The sequence below is a fragment of the Orcinus orca genome, chromosome 17 (genome assembly GCF_937001465.1).
Source record: "Orcinus orca chromosome 17, mOrcOrc1.1, whole genome shotgun sequence".
Lineage (NCBI taxonomy): Eukaryota > Metazoa > Chordata > Mammalia > Artiodactyla > Delphinidae > Orcinus > Orcinus orca.
In genome coordinates, this window is record NC_064575.1 from 84,400,844 (window position 1) to 84,415,203 (window position 14,360).

Consider the following 14,360-nt stretch of genomic DNA (forward strand, 5'->3'; position numbering starts at 1 on the left):
CATAGCATGTTTGAAAAATACACAAGTAATTGTCAACAGTGGCATCTCCAGAGAGGGTTGAGAGAACAGAGGATGAGGGAGACCTTCTTTCCCTTGTGTATTTTTGTGTTCTGTTTTAATTTTTTTACCATATGCATGTTATTTCTCTCTAAATAAGAAAAAAAAGTGTAATGGTGGACAGGAATAGTTCGGCCAATACAGCAGCCATGGAAAAAACTGAGCCATCACTTTTACTTTACTACAGCATTTATTGACTCTCTGCTCTGTGACCAGTGGTGTTTTATGACTTTACTATTTATATATTTTTTATAAAATAATAATACGCTATCCCTCATACCTGCCCTGGGCCAGTGGAAAAGCAAATGAGTTTTTATTGAATTGTTTTCCAAAGAGTAGGAATGAATTACAAACAGAACACATCTTCAGGGCAAAACAGGTGGAACGGATTTCCAGCACACAAGACAGCCAGGAAGGATTTTCAACACAGGTGCCCAGAGGCTAAGAGAGAACGCTTCCAGGACCCTACAAAAAGCCGCCCAAGGTGGCTTCTCCATGGCGCTGAGAGTACAGGTTGACAATTACAGAACACAGAAAACAGACATTAAAAGAGGCCACCCTTTATGGAGGTCTAAGTGCCAGGAATAGAGCTCCCTGTTTAGCACACGATGTCTTCATAAGATCGATACAAGGTAGCTATTCTTAGCGCTGAGGTCCAGAAAGAACACTCCACTTGGCACACAAGTGGCTGGTGCTATTTAGGATTCAAATCCCAGGCTGTCTGACTGTGTCGCCTGCGCTCTTTCCATAGTCCTTCTTTGTTCTCATTCTCTCTATAAATGGATAAGAGAAGCAATTTGGAAAGCAAGATTGAAAGCTGGCAAAAGGAAACATTGTTATTTTTGTACAATGTTTCTGTTTACAGTGTACTCACATTAATTTATTTTATTGTCCCAGCAAATCTGTGGGGGAGGGAGGGAGGAGACTACTCTGCATTCTGACCAATGAGAAAACTGAGGCTCAGAGAATGTAAAGGCTAGCCACAGCCCCCCAGCCATCAGAGGGAGGTGTCCAGACTTGTCCCAGGTATATCTTGCTTCTGGATTTATGTTGCTTACATAGTTTTAACGTTTCCTGAGCATCTCCTCTGAATGCTGAGAATTCAACGAATATACCAAACCTGCTCTCAAGGAGTTTTAGACACTTAAAGTTGGATTGGAAGGAACATCTAAAATCATCAAGTCCAACCTCACACCCACACCAGAACCCCTCTACAAAAAATCCTAACAGAGGTGGAAAGTTTCATACAATGATACAGAGCCCTGTTAGAAAGTTCTCTCATAAGGCAAATCTACTTCCCTGAAACATCCAATCATGCATGCAATCTCAAAGATGAAGACCAATGCCCAAAGAGGCTTGGTGGGGTTGAGAATTACCGCTGAAACCAGTCAAAAGTGCAGGTCAGAGCATAAACTCCATTACTCACTAACTATATAACTTAAATATCTTCACATATAAAATGGGAATAATCACTTCATAAGGTCACTCTCAGGATTAATAAAAGTATGAGAAAGCACTTTGAGACAGAGTGGGATAGATCTAAGTTCCGTTTCAATTCTTTCAAGTGCTACTTGTATGGCCTTGGGATAGGGTGATCATATATCCTGATTTGCCTAGGACAATCCCAGTTTATGCCTGTTGTCCTGGCTAAAAGTGTTCTGGTTGGGTCATATGATCACCCCACTTTGGGCAAAGCCCATCACCTCTTAGGATTTCTGATCCACCAACAGTATTATAAAGGTTTCCTTACTCCTTTCCATGTTGTAGGGCTCTCTTCTACCATGCAGTCCACTTGGATACTTCTCCATAGGGCCATGTCTCACCCGGGCTTTCTAGTGCCCAAGCCAATAGGGAACAGATTTGCTTATTTATCACCATGAAGAGCCAGCCACTTGAGCAGGGCTTTCACATCTATTCCCTCAAAATAACAAAATCCTGGTAGCTACCATTTACCCAGCAGGTAAAGTACAATGTGCTTGGTACACATTTCTCATAATCTCACAATGGCCCTATAAGGTAGGTTGTTCTAATGGAGGGGACTAAGCAGTAACACTCCTTTTTTCTCTTCCTGAGTGTGGAGCAATTGAGAAATAAGACAAAAGAATCAGACAATGGATATTTACAAGTCAATTTTATTAACAATACGTCGGTTGAAGAGGGTGCTTTAGATCTGGAGCCAAAAGTTTGGTTTAGGTTTACTAAGTCCTTCACCTTAGAATTAGCCAGCCTTGAGAACCCTCCTACATTGGTGGGAATGTAAGATGGTATAGCCACTGTGGAAAACAGTATGAGGGTTCCTCAGAAAACTAAAAATAGAATTACCATATGATCTAGCAATCCCACTCCTGAGCATATATCCAGACAAAACTATAATTCAAACAGAGGGCTTCCCTAGTAGCGCAGTGGTTAAGATTACGCCTGCCGATGCAGGGAACATGGGTTCAAGCCCTGGTCCGGGAAGATCCCACATGCCACGGAGCAACTAAGCCCTTGCGCCACTGTGGTGGAATAACTGAGGACATGGAAAGGAGACGTGACCCATGAGCCCCACCCCCACCCCAGCAAACTGGGGGCTGGCGAATAAGCCGGAACTGCAAACAGTCCTGATTGCTTTAGCGCCCCACCCCACCCCCGGCAAACCGAGGCCCTGCGAATAAGCACTGAGTGCTTTGGGCACTGATCCATGAGATGTCCTCAGTATAATCAGAATGGTGGGAACGCAAGGAAGTGTCCTTGTGCTGCTTCAGTATAATCAGAATAATGGAAACACAAGGCAATGTCCTTGTGCTGCTTTTGCGCTCAAGGACGAAGCACGGCATGTCTTCAAGGAAGCATATGTTGCTGCTTTGGCATTTTTGGAATGTTAAGAAAACAAGTCTTAAAATGTAAACATAGATAATGCTTAAATAAAAGCTACCACAGCAGGACAGACGGCACTGTTTTGCCCGAGCGAGCGGCAGCCCTCTACTGCTGTGTTTCGGCACAATTCATCTCGTGTGATGAGCTTACTTTCGGTCCTGTCATAAGAAAACTGCAACACGCCACAACTACTAAGCCTTTGCTCTAGAGTCCGTGAGCCACAACTACGGAGGCTGCGTGCCACAACTACTGAAGCCCGCGCGCCTAGAGCCCATGCTCCGCAATAAGAGAAGCCACTGCAATGAGAAGGCCGCGCACCGCAACGAAGAGTAGCCCCTGCTCACTGCAACTAGAAGAAGCCCCCGCACAGCAACGAAGACCCAATGCAGCCAAAAATAAATTAATTTTAAAAAAAAGATACACACACCCCTATGCTCATAACAGCACTATTCACAATAGCCAAGACATGGAAACAACCTAAATGTCCATCAACAGGTGAATGGATAAAGATGTGGTACATATATACAATGGAATATTACTCAGCCATAGAAAAGAATGAAATAACATGACTTGCAGCAACATGGATGCAACTAGAGATGATCATACTAAGTGAAGTCAGAAAGACAAATACCATATCACTTATAAGTGGAATCTAAAACGTGACACAAATGAACCTATCTATGAAACAGAAACTGAATCACAGACATAGAGAACAGACTGGTGGTTACCAAGGGGGAGGGGGTTTAGGGGAGGGGTGGAGTGGGAGGTTGGGGTTAGCAGATGTAAGCTTCTATATACAGAATGGATAAACAACAAGGTCCTACAGTATAGCACAGAGAGCTACATTCAATATCTTATAATAAACCATAATAGAAAAGAATATTTTTAAGTATATATGTATAACTGAATCACTTTGCTGTACAGCAGTAATTAACACAACATTGTAAATCAACTATGTGTACTTCAATTAAAAAAAAAAAATTAGCCAGACCTGAGCATCAGCCAGTGCTGGACACAGGCCTCCCTGCAATGGCCCAGAGTCATACAGGTTAATCAGGGTCAAAGCAGGGATTCAACTCCCAGATAAGCAACAAAGCTCATTTTAAACCTCACAACCCCTCCTAAAATAACTATACTCTTCTTTCAGAGGTGAATGTCAAGTGGTGGAAGTGCCTCAGTAATTGAGCGGCTAACCAGAATTCCACCTCAGACCTTCCAGTGTTCAGCGGCTGCTTTCAGGGATGGGGACCCTTACGGAAAGGTGCCTGCAGTAAGAGAGGCCGGGTGTCACCTCCCTGTGCAAGAAGTACACCACACTAGGCTTGACTGGAGAGGAGACGCGATAAGATTGCACAGGAAGAAAGGAGGGGACACCGCAGAATGTCAACCAAATCGTGGGATCCGAATCCCCAGCGCTTAGCACAAGCTCAGACTCCGCGTACTCTCCGAGAAGGCTGAGTGAGTCTATCCATTCAATGAGTGAGTGAATGAATGAAACCCCAGAGCCCGCCGCAGGGGTCCACGGCGGCTCCACAGCCGAGCTTCCTAGTGACCAATCAACGCCTTCGCTCGCCCACCCCGCCCCCCGCTGCCCCGCCCCCTCGATTCCCTCCGGCTACCCTGAAATCCCGGAACACAGGATCCCCGAGACTGCCTCGGTGCGAGTGCGCATGCTCTAGGTCTGGCAGCGACGAGACGCCCTCTCCCCGCTGCGCTCACGGAACGGATTTGAAAGCGATTGGTTGGGGGACGGAGACTAAGCTCCACCTGCCTCCCTACCAGCTCCTCCCGCAGAACCGAAAAATAATTTTTGCCAACACCATCCCCAGCACAACGCCCCAACTAGACGAAGAGAAATAGCCCCAACCTCAACCACTCCACAGGCCGGCGGCGACTGGCGGCGAGCGGCCGGAAGTGACGCACGAGTGCGAGCGGAAGGATGGAGGCCCGGCTGTTGTTGCCCTAGAAACCGAGCCGTGCACCTGCTTCCCGATTGCGTCAGCAGCCCGCAGGCGGCGGAGTGAAGATGGCGAGCAGCAAGCAGGCGGGGGAGTCGCCGCGAGGGGACGCTACGGGGCAGGAAGGGACCTAGGGCCTGCCTCGTGCGCACTCCTTCATTAGCCCCAGCCATGTGCCAGGCATAGTGGACCCCGGCCCGGGGGAGAATCGGACCTGCACGATCTCCCCCTCCAGCACTGGTCCTCTTGGGAAGTCCTACCGCACCTACTCATCTCCGTTTTCTAGCCCCAGCTTCCCCACCTCAAAGCAAACCAAATGCTGTCTTCTCATTTTCCCCTGAGCCATGCCTTTCCACGCTTCCCTGTCTTTTCTATATTGTTCCTTCAGTCCAGAATGCCCTCCATCTAGCACATCCCTGCACCATGAAACTGCACTCCTTTCAAACAATCTTCCTAGGCAGCGTTGGTCTGTGATAGACCTGTGGGTGATTAATGCTTTTTCTTCTTTTAACTTTTCTATATATTTTTTCTCCTTTAAAAAACATACAGGGGCTTCCCTGGTGGCGCAGTGGTTAAGAATCCACCTGCCAATGCAGGGGACACGGGTTCGAGCCCTGGTCCAGGAAGATCCCATATGCCGTGGAGCAGCTAAGCCCCTGCGCCACAACTACTGAGCCTGCGCTCTAGAGCCTGCGTGCCACAACTACTGAAGCCTGCGTCCCTGGAGCCCGTGCTCCGCAACAAAAGCCACCGCAATGAAAAGTCCGCGCACCACAACAAAGAGAAGCCCCGCTACCGCAACTAGAGAAAGCCCGCGTGCAGCAACGAAGACCCAACGCAGCCAAAACTAAATTAATTAAATAAATTAATTTTAAAATCATAATAATAAAATAAAAAGCATACATACATTGATTTCATAATGAAAAATAATAAATCATTTTAAAAGAGACCAGTTCTTTGTCATTAAAGAGCTTGTTACTTTTGGAAACACTTTTTTGGGTTAACTTTTTTATATGTAATTTCAAACACAGAAAAACGGCACGAAGAACTGTAACAAGAAGTCTTATACACACTTTATCCATGTTCACCAATTACTTACATTTTTGCCTCATTGGTTTTATCATTCTCTAGGTAAATAGTTCCCAATTGTGCACGTCATAGCTATTTTTCCCCTGTCCAGGATTACAGGTTACAGTTGTCATATGTTTTTTAGTTTCCTTTTATCTGGAACAGTTTCTCAGTCTTTGTCTTTCATGACTTTAATACGTAAGAAGAATACAGTTCAGTTATTTTGTAGAACGTTCCTCATTCTGAGTTTGTCTAATGCTTTCTCATTAGATTCAGGTTATGTGTTTTTTGCAAAACAGACCACAGAAGTGATGTGAGTCCTTAGTGTATCATCTCAGGAGACACATGAGGTTGGTTTGTCTGGTTTGTGATGTTAACTTTGTTGCCTTGGTTAATGTGCAGTCTGCCAAGTTTCTCCACTATAAAGTTACTATTTTTTCCCATTGTAATTAATAAGTAACTTGTGGGTCTTTTGAAGATACTTTGAAATTGCATAAATAACCTATTCTTCATCAAACTTTCACCAGTGAATTTAACATCCACAGATATCTCAAGAATGATTACCTAACAGCCTAGTCACGATTGTAACTTACTATTTACTACATTTCAAACAATGCACATGCAAGAGGTTTCCAGTTTCATGGAGTATAATCAGAAGCACTAGGTTAATTTGCCATCCAGATTATTCTTTTCCTGCCAGCATCTACCTCAGTGCCTGCCATATATTAGCAGTAAATTTTTAGAATTAACAAAGGAAAAACATCCCCAAACACAGACACACACACACAAACACCCCAAGAAACAAAGACTGAAAAATTATAAGTTCTCACCAATGCATTGTGGCCACTTGTAGAGCCAGAAGCTTGTAACTGTAAGTTATAGTATATCCAATTTATTAAAATTGGATCTTACATCTCAAATTTAAGTTTAAATGGGAAAAAAATTCAAAAAGGGAAAGAAAAATCCTGAGAAGGGTAACATATGGGTAGCTGCAATCCCATGTGTGACCACCAGATGCCGGAACAAGCTAAGGAGCTACTATGGGAAAACATCCGTGTCTGGTGTAAATTAGGATGGCCTCAACAATTCTCACCAAGACCTGGGATTTTGTCACTTTGTCAGGTGAGCCTGGGTCAGTCAGTTCTGGGCAAATTCAGAGTAGACTGATATTAGAAAGGAATTCACAAAAGAGATTTAGCTAAATTGGCAGTGGCTTAATTCTTGAGAATTCAATTTATGTATATGACACTACATTATATGCCTTATATGTTACATATAAGGTAATAAATAATAATCCAATTGGAAATATGTTATATATTACATACCAAGTAATTATAATTCAAGTTATATTATTCTTTTTTTTTTTTTTTTTTTTTTTTTTTTGCGGTACGCGGGCCTCTCACTGCTGTGGCCTCTCCCGTTGCGGAGCACAGGCTCCGGACGCGCAGGCTCAGCGGCACTGCGCCAACCAAGAAAGCCCTCAGTCTTTCCTTTTAAAAATTAGCTTTAGGGCTTCCCTGGTGGCGCAGTGGTTGAGAGTCCGCCTGCCGGTGCAGGGGACACGGGTTCGTGCCCCGGTCCGGGAAGATCCCACATGCCGCGGAGCGGCTGGGCCCCTGAGCCGTGGCCGCTGAGCCTGCGCGTCCGGAGCCTGTGCTCCGCAGCGGGAGAGGCCACAACAGTGAGAGGCCCGCGTAAGGCCAAAAAAAAAAAATTGGAACAGCTGTGAAAGTTGAATGGAGCCTGATGATCAGGTGGTAATAATGTACCGATGTTAATTTCCCACTTTGGATGGCTGCCTGTGGGGCTACAAGGGAAGGTCCTCGTTTGTGGAAAATCCACACTCAGCAAGGGGGGTTGGGGCAGCCACTTACGCTAAAGCAGTTAAGGAAGATAAAGTATTTGTACTGTACTTGAAAATTAAGTTTGCAGTTGTTTAAAAATTATCAAAAAGAGAATTCCAAAAGAATTCAAAGCAGTTAAAAACACACCACGATTTCCTGGCCTGACTCAAAGGTACTGAATGAGAACACTGGAGGTGTGGCCTTGAAATGTGTTTGTGAAAACACAGCCAGATTTGGAAAGCAGCTACTCCCGCGGCCCGGGAAGAAGAACAGCCTGTATGTGCAGACCAATTTCCTTTCATCCGTTCATCCAGACAGTCACTGGGGCAGCTCATAAAAAAACTGTTCCACACAAGTTGACTGGTTAAAATCAGCCTCCACCCATCTCTGACCTGTTTGTTTTCCATTCCTGACATTAACCTAGAGACTCTCTCCCGGTTTTTTTTTTGTCTTTTTGTTGTTTTTTTAAATTTATTTTTGACCGCATCGGGTCTCTGTTGCTGCATGCGGGCTCTCTCTAGTTGCGGCGAGCAGCGACGGGAGGGCGGGAGGGAGATACTCTTTGTTGCAGTGAGCGGGCCTCCCACTGCAGTGGCCTCTCCCGTTGCAGAGCACAGGCCCCAGGCACGCGGGCTTCAGCAGTTGCAGCACACAGGCTCAGCAGCTGTGGCTCGCAGGCGCTAGAGCGCAAGCTCAGCAGTTGTGGCGCACGGGCCCAGCCACTCCACGGCATGTGGGATCTTCCCAGACCAGGGCCCAAACCCATGTCCCCCGCATTGGCAGGCGGATTCTCAACCACTGTGCCACCAGGGAAACCCTGTTTTGTTTTTTTATTAATTGATTAATTTATTTTCAGCTGGGTTGGGTCTTCGTTGCTACGTACGGGCTTTCTCTAGTTGTGGCGAGCGGGGGCTACTCTTCGTTGTGGTGCGCGGTCTTCTCATTGCGGTGGCTTTTCTTGTTGCAGAGCACAGGCTATAGGCGCGGGCTTCAGTAGTTGTGGCACGTGGGCTCAGTAGTTGTGGCGCACGGGCTTAGTTGCTCCGTGGCATGTGGGATCTTCCCGGACCAGGGCTTGAACCCGTGTCCCCTGCATTGGCAGGCGGATTCTTAACCACTGTGCCACGAGGGAAGTCCCTCTCTCCCATTAAAAAAAAGGACTACCTTTAACAAGAAAACTAAGAACTTCTTGAAAAGTGTTCATTTCAGTGCACTTCCCAAATCAGCTCTGGGGCACCTGGCCTCCATTTGGTATCTGTCAGGAAAGCAGGACTTCTGGGAGCCTCAGCCTGTTCCAGGGCCACACTCTCAGTATTTTACAGTCCCCTTTGCTCTGACTATTAAGACACAGCCCCAGGTTACAGAAGCTCTGGTCCATGGTGGGGGCCCTGCCGGGGGCCTCCTCTCCCCCATCATGACCCACAGGCAACCTGACGGAGCTCTGATCTGCTCAGCACAAGGACTGCTGCCTGTTTTCTTTTCTGCTTGGATCCATCACTGCTCCAGCTTCCCCTAGACTTTATGCACCCACACAACCCCCAAAAGACACTTTGGGAAGTCCTGGGAAGGCCACCTCCAATTGGAGCATACAGAGACTTCAAAAATTGCTTCCTATGGGCTTCCCTGGTGGCGCAGTGGTTGAGAGTCTGCCTGCTGATGCAGGGGACACGGGTTCGTGCCCCAGTCCGGGAAGATCCCACATGCCGCGGAGCGGCTGGGCCCGTGAGCCATGGCAGCTGCGCCTCCGTGTCTGGAGCCTGTGCTCCTCAGCGGGAGAGGCCACAACACTGAGAGGCCCACGTATCGCCAAAAAAAAAAAAAAAATTGCTTCCTATGGTTTCAGGCAACTCTGAACATACTAAAAGCCAATTCATTGTGCTCTTCAAATGGGTGAAATGTATGCCATGTGACTTACAGCTCAATAAAGTTGTTTAAAAAAATTGCTCCCTGCCTGCCAGTCCAGCCTCACCCTCTGCGATCTCACCCTCATGCCGTGGTTCAGCCTGGCTGCACTGCTACCGTTTTCTGAACATCATTCTTCCCATGCCTCTGAGTTTTGCAGATACTCTGCTCTTTCTCTCCCCTACCATGCCCATCTGAAATTTCTACTCGCTCTTCGAATCTTAATTTCAGTCCTTCATCTTCTGCGAAGCCACCCTGACTCCCCAAGCAGAGGAATTTCCTTTGTCCTCGGGGCTTCCTCAACCCCCTCTGCATCTCTCTGTCCTGAGACTTTCTCGTATCTGACCCACTCACGGTTCTATGAGTTTCAACTCCAACACAGGGATGAGGACGGGGTAAGGACTTCAATGGAAGGCTGTTATATGAGTAAAAAGAGAAATGATAATGGAATATGGGCCGCAGCCCAGGAAAGCAAGCTTGGATCAGAACCCTGGGCTGGCAAGGATACCATAACGGCGCTTCCCTGGTAGCCCAGTGGTTAAGAATCCGCCTGCCAATGCAGGGGACACAGGTTCGAGCCCTGGTCCGGGAAGATCCCACATGCCACGGAGCAACTAAGCCCGTGCGCCACAACTACTAAGCCTGCGCTCTGGAGCCCGGGAGCCACAACTACTGAAGCCCACATGCCTAGAGCCCGTGCTCCGCAACAAGAGAAGCCACCGCAATGAGAAGCCCGCTTGCCGCAACTAGAGAAAGCCCATGCGCAGCAACGAAGACCCAACTCAGCCAAAAATAAATAAATAAATTAAAAAAAAAAAAAAAGGATAACAATGATCCCAGGGGCCTCAAGGAATAAGTAGCGTGCTACAAAGGAGGCAGTCTTTAATGTAAAGCTCCTTTATTGCATTGTCCTAATAATAGCTACCATTTCTTGAGCACTTAAAATATGACAGACACTGTTCTAAGGACTATACGTACTGTCTCATTGCTTTAAGGAACTCATTTTCCCCACCGAAAGTCCCAATGTCCACACGTAGTCTTTCCTAAAACTGATCCACCTCAGACTCCATATGCAGTGAAGCACAGAATCTCCTTTCCCACCTAAGGGAGAGTCTGTGAGAGCCAAGAGGGAAACTGCAGATAATATCGAAAGTGGAGATATTAATTTCACCACACAACAAATTTCACGGCAAAGCCCCATGCCTTAACTATGTATCTACTTAAAATTATGTAAAAGTATAATTTTGAAAAGGTGAAAAACAAATGTAGGGAGAAGAACAGCATCCAGGTTGACCCTCCCGCCGTGAACAACTAGAAAACTGGGAGGAGAAAGAAAACGGTTTTCAGACATTGGACAACAGCCAGCTCAGGACCGTGTCCTGACGGAAGAGAAACCAATGAGGTCACAGCTCTGGGGCCACTTGAGCTTTGTGTCGGGAGTCCAGGTCTGATCCATGGCAGAGAGAGGTCACTCAAAGACCAGCAGTGTCACTGAGTTGAGCGGACGGGAAATGGAAAGGAAAGAGCCAGGGGCAGCCAACCCACAAAGCTGTGTGTGAGCTCCTGGGCTCCCCACCCACGTGTGCACGTGGAAAGGAGGGGGAAAAAAATCTTCCTCTACCCACGTTAGGTTCTCCAGCTGGGGCCCTCTACATAACAAAAGACAGAGTAAGGAGAGAAACATTGCTAGCGGGAATGTCACATGGGATAAACACTCTGGAATAAGGTTTGGCAGTTCCCACTCCACACACATCCATGCACTATATGACCCAGCAATCCCCCTCTGAGGAAGAAGGACAGAACTGTATGTCCATGAATGTTCACAGCGGTTCATTCATAATTGTCACAAAGAGGAAATAACCCTTTTTCCACCAGCAGAGAGACGGGAATACTAGAGAGCACTGAACAGGGACCAGCTCTGACACTCTCCTAGACGTGCTGGTAAAGGAAAGTCTGGCACAGAAGAGTAAGTGGCTTCATCTCTATGAGGCTCTAGAAAAGGCAAATCTAATCAAGTGTTGCCTGGGGCCCAGACGGGAGCTGACTCGGAAGGGGCACCGAGACTCGTTGGGTTGATGGTGGTCGACGGTGGTTGGGTTGATACTCTGACTGTGGCAGTGGTTTCACAGGTATATACATTTAGCAAACCTCACTGAATTCTGCTTCTAAAATGGGCAGTTAGTGTATGCAATAATGTATTCAATAAAATTGATAACAAATATATAAAATGAACCCATATTAAACTCAACTCCTTAATGAAGGAAACAGCAGGCTAATAAAGCTGTTTCAAAAAAAAAAAAAGCTATGAGAGAAGCAAATATATTATTCCCTGAAAGAAATAAGACTGTAAAATGAATACAAAATAAAGCTATGAGTCTTGCAATGTAATCTTCTCATTTGCATCTCTCTAGGATAATATTCATTTGCTTTGCCATAGCTCAAGAATCTTGCATCATAATCAGTTTTCTAGAATATAATGCCTACACTTACAACTTTATAAAACCCCCAGATTACACCACCAGACTAACCCTGCAAAACACTCAGCAGGACACAGTAATCTCTCTGCCTCATATCTAAAATTTGGACATTTTTTCCTTACAATTAGAATCCTCGACGTGTAAAAAGCATGCTGGGAAAAAACAATCTTCTATGAAGCTCTTCCTCCGTTTTTACTGTTCTCAGCAATGAGAAAGGATTTGTGAGTATTTTCACTTTCCTGCAGCTCAGTCTATAACTCAGTTGCATATTTTATATGATTTCAACGAGGGAGGAAGAGATCAAAAGTTTCCTTTTGAAAAAAACAAAGATTTCCTTTTGCTTTTGACAAATCAGTGTTACATTTGGACATACATACTTTTACCTTACAAAAATTTTCAAGACCATTATTCAGATTCACAAGATGATTATTTTCATTACCATTTCCCAAAATATCATTGGGTATTGTAAATGTATACTAATTTTTTTACCTTGGCAAAGGTAAACTGGAATTAACAATACTTCCATTTTCCCAGCCTCTTCTGAGCATGCTGGGTTAAACGAGATGCCTCTAAGCAAAGAGTAACAAGTATATTTAAGCGTCATGTGCTAATTCTTGGTATTACTGCCTTGAATTTTGAACTTTTAGCGTACTGCCCAGAAATTAAGAACATGAATGATTCTAACAACTTGGTAACAAATCATTTTGCAAATTAACTGTTTCAGTTGCTTTCTTTCAGCAAAATCAAAGGAAGACCTGCTGAGTTGTTAGTTGAAAATCACTCAAAATGATTTTTGATCTTATATCGCCATCTGATTTTTGTTATAAAAGTTTGGAGAATTGAGAGACACTGCTATAACAAAATTTTCTCTATTCCCATCTACATTAATGTGAACAAGAGTCTCAGCACTTACACAGAAGAGCTAAAACTTGGGATACGTTTGGTGCATAATCTCTCCTATTCAAGCAAACAATAAATATCAATATTTGTAGGTCCATAAAATAACTTAAAAATATTTATTTCAATAAGATATATTTCCAATAAAATTTACCTTTATATTAATTTAATAATTATCAAAATAGATAATATATTTATTTATTTTTAAAAAAATTTTTTTTTGCAGTACGCGGGCCTCTCACTGTTGTGGCCTCTCTCGTTGCAGAGCACAGCCTCCGGACGCGCAGGCTCATAGGCCATGGCTCAGGGTCCAACCGCTCCGCGGCATGTGGGATCCTCCCGGACTGGGGCACGAACCCATGTCCCCTGCATCGGCAGGCGGACTCTCAACCACTGCGCCACCAGGGAAGCCCTAGATAATATATTTATGATGTTTTAGTCAATTGTGTGGCTCAGAGACGTGTGGCCACTGGGAAGGCCCGGTCTCCCAAGGGAGGCTGTCTACCCTCAAAGCAGCCCCCATGTCAGGCTGCAAGGGTGCACCCCTGCTGTAAGCCAGGCCACGCTGCTGCTTTGTGGTCTGCCAGGGTTTGTGCAGGAGGGCTGGAGCTCCAGGGCCCAGACGCCTCGAGCATTTCTCCTGGCTGGAGATTCTAACTAGGGCCAAACTCCCAGCCCCTCCATCGCCAGGCTGATGCAGTTTTTTTAAAAAACACCAGCTTTTTGCAGAACTTTGCTACATTATCAGATTTGGATGCCAGCCCCCGAGAGCTCTCGTAAGTACTGCTCCTCCTTCCAGCTGAGGTTGTGATGTCAGCCCTGGGAACAGCGTGTACTGGAAATAAATTGCCTTTTAGAGGGACATGTCTGAGCCAGAGCAGTCAGGAAAAAGTGGGTCAGCATTTGTTGGTTTTTTTTTTTTCTTTTTAAACAAGTACACATATCCAGAGCTTTATTTTGGGCACAGAGCCAAGTGAAGTTGGCCTTTGCAGGGCTCTACCGTCCTGCCTGCCTTCCAGCTGGAGACCACGGAAAGTGATCCTGCACGTTGATTCAGGAGAACAGGGCTGGGGGCCCCACGCTTGTGGATCAACTCAAGGCCAAGATGAGAACCAACCCTCACTCCAGTGGATAAGGGAGTTTGAGGAGAGTATCATTTTCCACTGCTGCCATAACGAATTACAACAAGTTTACAGGCTTAATACAAAGTTATTAGCTCACAGTTCACAGTAGTTGGAAGTCCAGTCCGTTTTCCCAGCTCATTTGAGTTGCTGGCAGAATTCAGTTCCTTGCAGTCG

The 14,360-nt window shown here is 45.7% G+C and overlaps 1 protein-coding gene across 1 annotated transcript in view; it reads right to left on the reverse strand.

The window, feature by feature from the left end:
• The window catches only part of TRAPPC9 (trafficking protein particle complex subunit 9), a 509,514-nt gene extending 504,714 nt beyond the window's left edge, over positions 1-4,800 (reverse strand). Inside the window, exon 1 of the mRNA XM_049700891.1 lies at positions 4,784-4,800. The gene's annotated coding sequence lies outside the window, so the exon portion shown is untranslated. The remainder of the gene's footprint in view (positions 1-4,783) is intronic.
• Positions 4,801-14,360: the final 9,560 nt, after the last annotated feature.